The sequence below is a fragment of the Drosophila subpulchrella genome, chromosome 2L (genome assembly GCF_014743375.2).
Source record: "Drosophila subpulchrella strain 33 F10 #4 breed RU33 chromosome 2L, RU_Dsub_v1.1 Primary Assembly, whole genome shotgun sequence".
NCBI classification, from domain to species: Eukaryota; Metazoa; Arthropoda; class Insecta; order Diptera; family Drosophilidae; genus Drosophila; species Drosophila subpulchrella.
In genome coordinates this window covers 5,608,412-5,619,292 of record NC_050610.1, presented here as the reverse complement: position 1 = coordinate 5,619,292, position 10,881 = coordinate 5,608,412, and positions in this window count along the sequence as shown.

The window sequence follows — 10,881 nt, the reverse complement described above, 5'->3', positions numbered from 1 at the left end:
AACCAAAAGGCAGACAAATGCAAACACACGTTTTTCAGATTGAGATTGTTTGCCCGAAAATTGGCAGGCTGCTTAAATGGTTTTTAAAAAATCTCAAGGGGGTAGCAAAAATCTTTGATACTATAAGTGTTCCTGGAAGTTGTTTGTTTGCTTATCCACAACCTTTGCTTATGACTTAATGAACATAAATGGAACCTAAGCTACGATTTTAGAAGTAAGGCAGATACATTTTCTTTGAAAAGCGACCTTTTTTCAAGAAAAGAATATACATATATATATTTGTTTAATTTATATAAATAACCAAACCATTTATGCTTGCTAATTGCTTTTGGATTTGGAATTTCCAATCGCGTCCACATCAATCCCCAATTTCTACGCTGCTCGGACAGGTCTTAATTAACTAATTATATCGCTATTAGCCGCCCGGCTGATTAGTTGACATTGACTGGGTATTGTGACAGATCAATCTCGGTGTTTATCACATAATCGTTAAAGCGGTTTATCGCAATTTTCGCTGAGCCATGCAAATTTTCACAGTTGAACGATTGCCAAGTCAATCGTTTCGGTATTTCGCGGATTTAATTGTCACACGATTCTTGTTGTGACTGAGACTTTAATTGATATATGGTCAGTTGGCACATAGTCACCGTGAGTGTTTTTCGGTTTTCCACGCACTTCAATGCCAATCCGCGGTCAGCCCACATAACTCCGCAGAAGGCTTCAAAAATTCATGAAAATCTCATAAATTTTTGCATTCGCAGCGATTAATTACAAGAACCCAGACACACTGACACGCCCCAAAAAAGAAAAAACGATCTGTGGATGTGAGTGTGAGCACGTCGGTGGGAAATATGAAAAATATGAAACCCGATATGGCAAAAGTTTAATTTTCTTGTTGAAAATTGATTTTGACATGGAGTGAATTTATATTTCCCCAAAAACAGAGCGCCGGCAAACGCTCAACCTGAGATGCAAACTTGCGGGGCTCGATTTAATCAATTTTGGCTCACTTGAAATGTAAAAGAAGTCAATAGTCACTCGAGTGTGAGTGCGTTTTCGTATATCGCTGCCTGTGTGTTTTTTACAAGTGCACCTCACCAAATACAAAACTGGATTTTCAACACAAAATGCAACTTCAATTTGCCGCCGTTGTTGGTGAAACTGTTGCTGTTGCATTTATGCTGTTTCACACTGACCTTGATTCATTGTGGGATATTTTCGATTTTTTGTTGCTTTTGGCTTTTTCTCGCTCGACTTTATTAATGACAGCTGTTGCATAATTTATTTAATTTTTTGGCGCGCTCGAATCTGTTTTAAGAGCAAAATAATTAAATGTGATTTCTGTTTAAGGAGAAAATCAATTTTCTACTAAATCGCCAAAGGAGAAACGTGGCTGATGGGTATGAAATTTAACTAATTAAATAGTATTAGCAAGGTATTTTCAAGAATTTTAATAATTCCAAGGCAATGCTTTGTAGAGCAGGCAACAAATATTTATTCTAAATAATTGGCTCAATATAAATTAATAATTTAAATATTCCGAATTTGTATTACAAATTCAAATGTTATTATATAATTTAATATAAATATTTTCAGTCGTGCAGAGAAGTGGATCTTTTTTTAGACCTGCCAAACAATTAAGTATTTAAGTTGAGCAATAGGGAGGTATTTTCAAAATTGTTTAATAATATCAAGGCAATGCTTGCAGAGCAAAAGCAAATACTTTTTCTAAATAATTGCCAGAATATAAATCAATTATTGAAATGTTCAGAATTTTCAAAAACAAATACTTTTTCTAAATAATTGCCTGAATATAAATCAATTATTGAAATATTCAGAATTTTCAATACTAATCGATATGTAAACATCTTCATCCCATAAACTGACAAAAAATGTGGATCTTTTTTTAGACCTGCCAGACAATTATCAATTTGATTTTCCCCAATCAAAGCAGAGGCCACACGAAAGTTCACACCTTCCATCCGATTATTTTGCGGCTTTATCCCACTGATCGGGGCACTTTTGATCGCTTTGATCTCGTAGCTCTTCTGTTTGGCTCATTGTTAAGAGCTCACATGTATTTTGCGATGTTATTATGGCGGGGATTGCTGTCGAATCGATTTCGTGTATCTTTAAGATGGCCCCAGGGAGTGATGGGAACAACTCGCTGGCAGCTCTCATTATTGGCGATTATTCAACTGTTTATTTTATGGCTTTCTCATTACATTCTCCTCGGCTTTGTGCGGTGCAAATGGGCAACGTCATCGCCGTCATAATCGGGCTATTAGCCAGAAAGAGAGAAGGCTTCTTATTTACATTTCATGCTACTCAATTTTATTGGCAGTTTGGGTCAATTGTCTGGCGACCGAAATGTGTCTGAAATCGTTTTCTGACTCTTTGTTTGCAGATCCCCGAAAGTAATTAATGCCCGAAATCTTGACCCTTGATTCGTTTTAAAACTTTTTCTCTCCGTTTTCCCCATTTCCCTCTCATTTCTCGGAAAATTACGTGCATGCAAGCAATTCATTTTGGCAAATGGAAATGCCACTTTGTTTATTATTGTTATTTGTATCATTTTTCGGTTCTCTTGGCTGGCAATCCATAGAATATCGAGCACAAAGGCAGCTGCCAACTGGCAACTGACCTGAAAATGTGTCCAAAACTCGATTAAGTAAATCGCAGCAGTGGGGGAGCCGAAAAGATCTCGGGGCTCACTTATTTGCGGCTATCTCTCGGAGAACGTGACACAGCTGCAACAATTGATTACGCATACGACCCGTTGAACCCAGTTAACTCTGACCGCTGCACTAGACAACAATACCAAAGATTCCTTTCTCCTTCATTTTTCGGTGTTTTGTTTTGCTGCAGACATTTTTATAGCTCCCAAATTGGTTACATTCAAATGGGTGGGCGAAGATGTCAGTGGCAGAACCCTGAAGATGGTGGAGCTCCTTTTCCAGAACCCCCTATATCTGGGTAATTGCCGACTGACATTTGTGGCTGGCTTATAGCCGTTGCGAGGCACTGGGCCTGTTGATGCCCACACTTTAAATACAAGGAACATAAAGGGAATATTTGCTTTTGAAGATTTTAATCTTGGGAAAGGCCTACACAGAAAAATCGCAAAAATGATACTTATAATTTTTAGAGATTTTATATTAAATGACTTTAAATCTTATATTTGCCAAAAAATATTAATGAAAACTATCTTATTATAGAATTTGACTATCCAAACTTTATTTTCTATTCTGGTTATTATAATCTTTAAAAATATTAATAAAGTGAATTAAGACTAATTAAAATATCCTTCTCCTCTTACTTAATCCACCTTTTTGTTCTGTGTGCTGGAAATAATTGATGAAGCAACTTAATTACGCCTGCCTGAGGACTCCCTTTAAAGGGAATAAAGAAAGTGAAATCTCATTTTGAGTCAATGAAGGGTAAATTTTCATCGTCACACCTTGAAGGCTAAGGGTCGCCATGGAGTTGCTCGAAGCCAAGTAGAAAATTTTCCATTTGTGGCAAATGCGCAAATTGCATTAGGGCAAAAGTTTTCCTTTCAGCTTGAACGATTTTGTCACCATCTTCTGCTCTGGCTTCAGCTCCCTCAGCACCCTGTTCCATTTGCCTAATTACGCCACTGTGGCAACATCATTAAAAACTTGCACTGCTTTTTTGATTAACACCATGAAAGCCATACATATAGAGTTTATGGCCAAGAGTTTCCATATATTGTGACACATATTTGGGAAATCGTGTCAATTGCTTGAGCACTTTTTCCCACTGTACAACAATTTCCGCCAATGACGATCAAAAACAGAGAGCCCGCGCCCACGCCGGGGTTATCATATCAAAAGTGATGTCGCCATTCAATAAATAAAACATTTTAAATGAAAATGTTTATTTTTGCGCTACCAATTTGTGATTGCAGTCGCCCGACTTGTTTGCTAGCAAAATACTCTAATTCTAAGTGGGATTGTTGGTTTGAAGAATTGATTGGGATTACTCAAAAATTGTCTTTGATTTTGAAAACAGGGACTTAAGAATTTTAATAATTTCCCAATTAAATTAAATGAATATTTTATTTTAGTATAGAGACTTAAATATTAAAAAATTGACCCAATCAAATAAAAATATTCTTAGATCTTGAAGGAGGGGACTTAAAGGTTCCTTTGACGTTCTATGAAAAGGACAAAGAATTTCCAAACTTATATATTTTTTTGTATTTTGTATGTTTGTGCATTATATTAATATTTATATTATGATGTTTTTCATGAATTGTATTTAATTTCAGGATTGTTGGTTGACTCAACCTGAACTTTTGCAGACAAAGAATATCTCTCAGTCGACCATCTTTGCTTATAGGCCTGACACTTCTGTCTGTCATTGCAACGCTTTTGTTTTTTCTTTGCGATTTTTCATAATGAAAATTAGTTTGTTCATGCGTAATTTTTATAAACTGTCGTCATCAATAGGAGTCCCCGCTCCCCACCGAAAGCAAGCGGCTCGTTAACTTGCCCCGGCTTGCCTTGGAAATGCACTTAGGCTTCGCTTTTTGTTATTTGTTTTGTATACATTTTTCAATTAGCTGCAATTTGCGGATCGCAGCAACAACTGCCTGAGAAAGAACATTTGCCGAAATTGATGACGCCTCGGAGCAACCTTTTTGTTTATAGTAATGGGGTTGCCAAAACTTTAAGCTCGTAAATTAAAAAGAAAAGGGTTTCGCTCCAAACGCTCATCCTCGGGTCTGCTGATGGATTACAAATTAAGTCGAAACTGATGCGGGCTGCATTGTCGAAGAGACTTGGCCATCTCTGATTAAATATGCGAGCCAAGTGGGAATCGGAATCGTGGGGAATTTTTGTTTCGGATTGGTTTTGTTTTTCGGTTTTTTGGTTTTTCGCTCGCAGTGTCCAGGGCCTAAATGGAAATCGAAACACGCGTCAACACTTTGTGGCCCGTGGTCAGTGGGTGGTGCTGAGTAGGGTGATGATTTCGGTCTTTCTTATAAATGTGTTGAATTTTTTCTTTGTTTTCTGCTTAATGAAATGCATGAGATTTCGGCTGTCTGCTGGCATATCTTCGGCGCTAAAGTGTTGTGAACATTTCTGGCTACCAGATTGGCATACATAATTAAGAATTGCACTCGGGGCGCGCTCTCTAGGTTGATGTTACCATATTTGTTGGCTTTCGGGGACTCGTTCTGCCCACGGGTGCATTGACACTTTTTTCGGGGTTTTCCCGCCATGGGTAAACGAAATGTGACTACAGATAGTTGGAATGAATAAGAAGTATTCACATGCATTATGCTCGCCTTGGGAAATTTACTTTGAAGACCTTCAACTGCGCGCAAAATTGTGCTTGGGGAGTTAATAAATCTTTCATTTTGTTAGGGTACTTGCTTTGCTACGTTTCTTAAAACAAACTCAGATGGAACTTTATTTAAACAGCTTGAACGGAACAGTACTTATATGGCCAACTTTGGAATTATTTATATTCCCTACAATATTTATCTTTTAATCTAAAAAGTAAAGATAATTGAAATATACGCATGCCCATTTCTGTGATATTTGTGATTTTATTTGATGTACTTCGACGATAAGTTCTCCATGCTGGACACTCAATTAACATGTGAATAAAACTGCACTATCTTGATTCATTTAAATGTAAATTTCATTTTCATATCACTTTACGATGCCAGCTTTGAAATAATTATCAATTTTGGCTGGCACAGTTTTCACGTATCTCCAAAGCGCGTGTCATATGGGCACTCGATTTTATATATGCTATCACGATCACGATATTCTGGGCGTTTAAAGCGTCACGAGCTTCTGCGTTAAATGAATCGACGTCATAGATCAGTGTGCGAACTTTTATTATTATTTTTGTGGGGATTTGGTCGTTTTGTGTTTTTATTGAAAATTGAAAGTGTGTTTTAAACACTCACACACACGCGGGGTGACAAATGCAGGCACCAACACAGTCGCAGGGGAGATGAAAATCAAAACAGCAACAAAAGTTGTTGATGCCGCCAAAAAGTAAACGACCTTTAACGCCAATAAAAACACACACCAAAACAGCGGCAATAAAGCGGCGGCCGAGTGAAGCGAGGAAAGCGGTATTGTCGACCGACTCCTTGCCGCAAATCGCCGCTAAGAAACGCGGTCAGCGCCCAGAAAATATAATTTATGCGTAACGAGTTCACGCGCCTAAAACTCGGTGGCACCTCCAGTAATCCAGTAATGTCCACTGGCCGATCCGCTGCACAATTACTTTTATCCGCCAGACCAACCGCACGCGTCGAACGCACAAAGCGAACTGAACCGAAAAGCGTTTTCGGAGGAGCCTCCAGCGGCAGCAGCAACAGCAGCAGCAGCAACAGCAGCAGCATCGACAGCAGCAACATATATCGCAGGTTGCCAGCAACACACAGGAATGTTGCCAGTATTCCTGCAACTGCCTCGCTCCTTTGGCTTCCTTTGGGATTAAAATGGGGGAAAGGTATACAACATAAAATATAAAATGTATAACCTCACATATATTATTTCGAACTTTATTTTAAAAATGAATGAAAAATTAATTTGGTTTATTTTTCACTGGGATTTTAAACAATATATTTCTAGTTATAGAATTTTTCAAAAACGGGTTTACTTAGTGATGATATTTTGTTTCAAACTCTGATCCAAATCTGGAATAATAAAACTGAAAGAACCAGGGTTCCAAAACAAGGCAGCAAAATTTCAGTATTTCATATGATACATTTGTGCTATTTTTCTAATCGTTTTAACCATTATCCATTATTTTTGACTCTTAATAACCATGAGAAAAAACAGTTATTTTTAAAACGAATACAAATTCTTTGAGAAAAAAGTTTAAGTACTTACTTTACAAGAGTTGCAAGATATTAGTAATGCGCCTTGTTTTCAATACAAAGCTAAAATTTGTATTAAAACCATAAAATATAGGTTACTCAGTATTAAATGTTTAGTTGCAACTATTCAAATATATATAATATATATTATATATAATTTAAAAGCATAATGACTTGATGTATGATATATACATTTTCTAAAGTATCTATGGTCGTCTTTTATGTCAATCAGCCTATTATATAATTCATAGTTAAACAGTTTAAGATTATTTTGTGTTTTAAGTATAGAAAAGGTATTATAGTTTGAGCTATTTAAGTTTGTGTGTCACTCCATGCTAGCATATAAGTAGGCTTTAAAACAAGATCTATAAGGAAGAATCCTTAAGTCTAGGTACTTTGATTTTGGTGTTTTGCTAAAATGTTGCAGAGATTGCGCAGTAATACCGGAGCTGTGTTGTATGGCCAACCTGTTCTGTTCTGCCGGCCATTGAAGTTGTATCTGCGGTCCCAGCTCGTAAATGCTGCCAAGTCCTTCGGTGAGCCTGGCTGGGAGGACTTCTTAATGGAAGATTTACGCCGGCATCGGCTTCCATTGAGTGGCCGTAAACACCTGTTGCTGCTCTGCTTTGGGGCAACTCCTGCTGGAGTCTGCTTGTCGCTATTCAGACATTTGCTACATCTGCTGGCTACAAAGAAAAGTTTTTTATGGCCCAGTGCAAAATCAGAAAAGTTTCTTTTATTTTTAGTCATTTCAAAGCGGCTTATTCGAAACTAGAAAATTGTGTTATTGCTGGGTAATTTATTTGTTCTGCTGCTGTTATTATTGCGAGCCGCTGGAAATATTTCACAGATTTTCTGTTTCGCTTTGTGGCGGCATAATAGAGGTCGGGAAAAGTTCAATTGTCGGCAGTGCCGCCGTAAAATGTGTAAATTGTCAAAAAGTCAAAAGGAAAAACTGTCGTTTGTTAATTGAAAAGCATTTAGTCCGAAATGTTTTTGTGGTCGATGTGGGTAAATTTAAGTTTGCCCTGTTTTAGGCTTGCGTAATTATTAGAAAATTGCTTGTACGAACATTATTTTCAATTTGCCAATGATGTCACACCGTTATTTTTTTTAAATGTACAAATTATATTCATTTCGTGTGTAGAGCAAGTAGATTTATTATCTCATCCCGCCTGGCATTAGCATATTAATCCAATAAATCTAATGAAAGCCCACAGTGCAAACTTAAAAATCGAAATTAAACTCTTTCCCAGCAGCATTTTTTCCCTTTCATTTGCAAATTTTCACATTTCGCTGACGGCTCATAACTTCCAGCCTTGAATGGACTGAGCCGGGGGTTGGCCGAGCGCATTATGCATAAATTCCCGTTAATTAAAAGCGCCACAAAGTGCACCAGATAGCCGTGGCATGGGGCAGAGAAATAGATATGGGGCGGGAGCGAGGGACGGGGAATGGGATCTGGTCCTTAATGCAGGCCCAATATAAAATATGCGTGTCGGTAATTTGAGGAATGCAACAGAGGACCAAAGGCACCGTAAATTTTCAAGAGCTTGCCCCTTTTGCTCACCATGCCACGCCATTGAAGTCGGCCAACCCAAACGGAAGCGGAAGTTGCAGCAAATGGCGTATGAGATTGAGTGTGTGTGCAAGTGCTAGTGCGGGATGTATGCAGGGCATTAGGAACAGAGGGGTTAGTTTTATGGGGGAAATGCAGCAGAAGAACTCCTTGCCCGACTGTCCTCGTAACGAGAGTCCTGACCATGCACACACAAACAGGATAACGACGATAACTACAACAGGGAGCCTTTCATGTTGAAGGGGGCCTTTGGAGAGCAAAATATTTACACATACTAAATCAGGCGAAAGTCCTCGTCAGCGTGCGAGTGTGTGTGTAATGACCTTGTAAGGATGTTTGCCCTGTGCACTTTTGCACTGAGTTTTCACCGAGCACCGGCCAGAGTTTTAACCACAATTATGCAATTGGGATCAGGCGTAACATTTTTAAGGCCACCCATGGCTTGACAAATGAACCCAAGGGAACGCCCCTCATTTGGCATATTTTTCACTTTCAGCCATTCATTAAGCATAATAAACTATTCATTAGCATAGGAAAAACTGCCAAATGCAGAGAAGCGCGCATTTAACCCATAATTCATCAACGTTTCAATGGCCCAAGGAAAGCCAATGTGTGCTTTTGAAATTATCATAAATTAGGCAGCGCTAAAAAGGGGATGGGACTTGAGATGATTGATTGTCCAATCAACTATCCCCCTTAAAACTAAAATATCTTTTCAAGAACATTTTGATATTTATTTTTCAGTTCAAGAAGAAGTTTGTTTCATAGGATTGTTGTTTATTATTTGAATTTCCCCCGTTTAATGCTGGTTCATTTGGGAAATATGGGATCACTGTCCAAACAATAAACATGCAGCATAGGGCAGCCGACAACATTTTAAACTACTTCTCTGCCTTTTTACCCACATCGACCTACTTAGAAACGCTGCTTATTGATGGCTAGGATGGAATATATCCAAGACGGCAGCATTTAGCTCTTATTCGTTATGTGTGTGTGACAGTTGACTGAGGACCGAGGACCTTGGGATGGGGATTTGGGTTGGGAAGTACCATGCTGAAAGCGAGAACTGTAACCGAAGACAACCGAGATGAGCATGGAGCACACAAAATTGCATGTCGAGTGCTGCATAAAACTCGAGTTACAGCAAATTTGTGGATATCGCTTGCCAGCCAAAAAGGTTCCATTCTAAGTTATGAGGAATCTGGAGAAAAACCAACCCACCAGACGTTCCAATGCATTTCGTTTTTATTGGAAAAATACTTTATGGTGTTATCGAGGAAAGAGCCACCACAAATGCTTAGATAAAAGTTATTGTATATTGGAAACGAAAAACAACAATTTCATTACATTCATTAAAAACTTAAGTTTATGTTTTTAAATTTTTGAATATTTATATTATATATTACAATTTTTATATATATACGAGGCCACTCTTTGTCACAGTTTGCTGACCATTGAACCTATCTTTCCACTCTAACTTTTTGGAGAGCAAAAGATAAACAAGCTGCATTGTCACAGACAATTAAAACTGTAAAGCAACACCGAGGACGAGTCGTGTCACAGCACTTCTGACATTTTAATTGCCCCCGAAAATGTGAAGGAGCAGCGACAAGGACACAAGGATGCAGTACGTCCTGCGAATCAAGTGACAGCGACCACATAATTTGCGGCTCTCGCTTGACTTTAATTGCATTCAGCACTATTGGACGAAACTTAATTTAAACAATTACTGGGACAGGCGTGGGCGAAATCCGCAAAGAGTCCGCTGGGTGGCTGTAGTTGGGGTAATGCATTCGCAGACGCCATAAAATGCAAATTCCTGTTGATCCTGTTTGGCGATGCCAATGCATGTGCTCGGTCCCTGCCATTTAGCCGGGTTAACTGGGGATGTTGGATGCTGTCCCGGCAGCCAGGACGCCGATGCCCGACTGCCCTGTCATGTCTGCTGTGCGCCAATTTCCATGCTTTCTCGAGCAGCGTTCCTGGCGAGCTTCGGCACAAACCAATCTAAGGATGTTGTACAGCCCGCAATCCCACTGCGCCCCAAATGGATGAAAGGGTGGACGGGGCTCTGACCCCCAGCCTGCTCCACTGGGCCTCAGCACAAATATTTGATTTGCATTTTCTCTTTTTTTATTGCCCTCAACAGTTGTCTACACTAAAACAAGGGATTTGTAACACACTCTTAAATTAACTCTAACCAAAAATATGTAAGCATGTTGAAAACGCAATCAATTTACCAATAATCACATACTTATTCACTTATATACAAATGTTTAAGACGCTTTATCGTTAATAAATTCTCAAATCTTTTGCTCTTTATGTAAGTTTTAAGATTTCCTTTTAAGTTTTAAGGTCACATTGGCAATTGTTTAAGATACAAAAACAGAACACAGTGAAAACTAAGCGTTGTTTACTATTTACAATG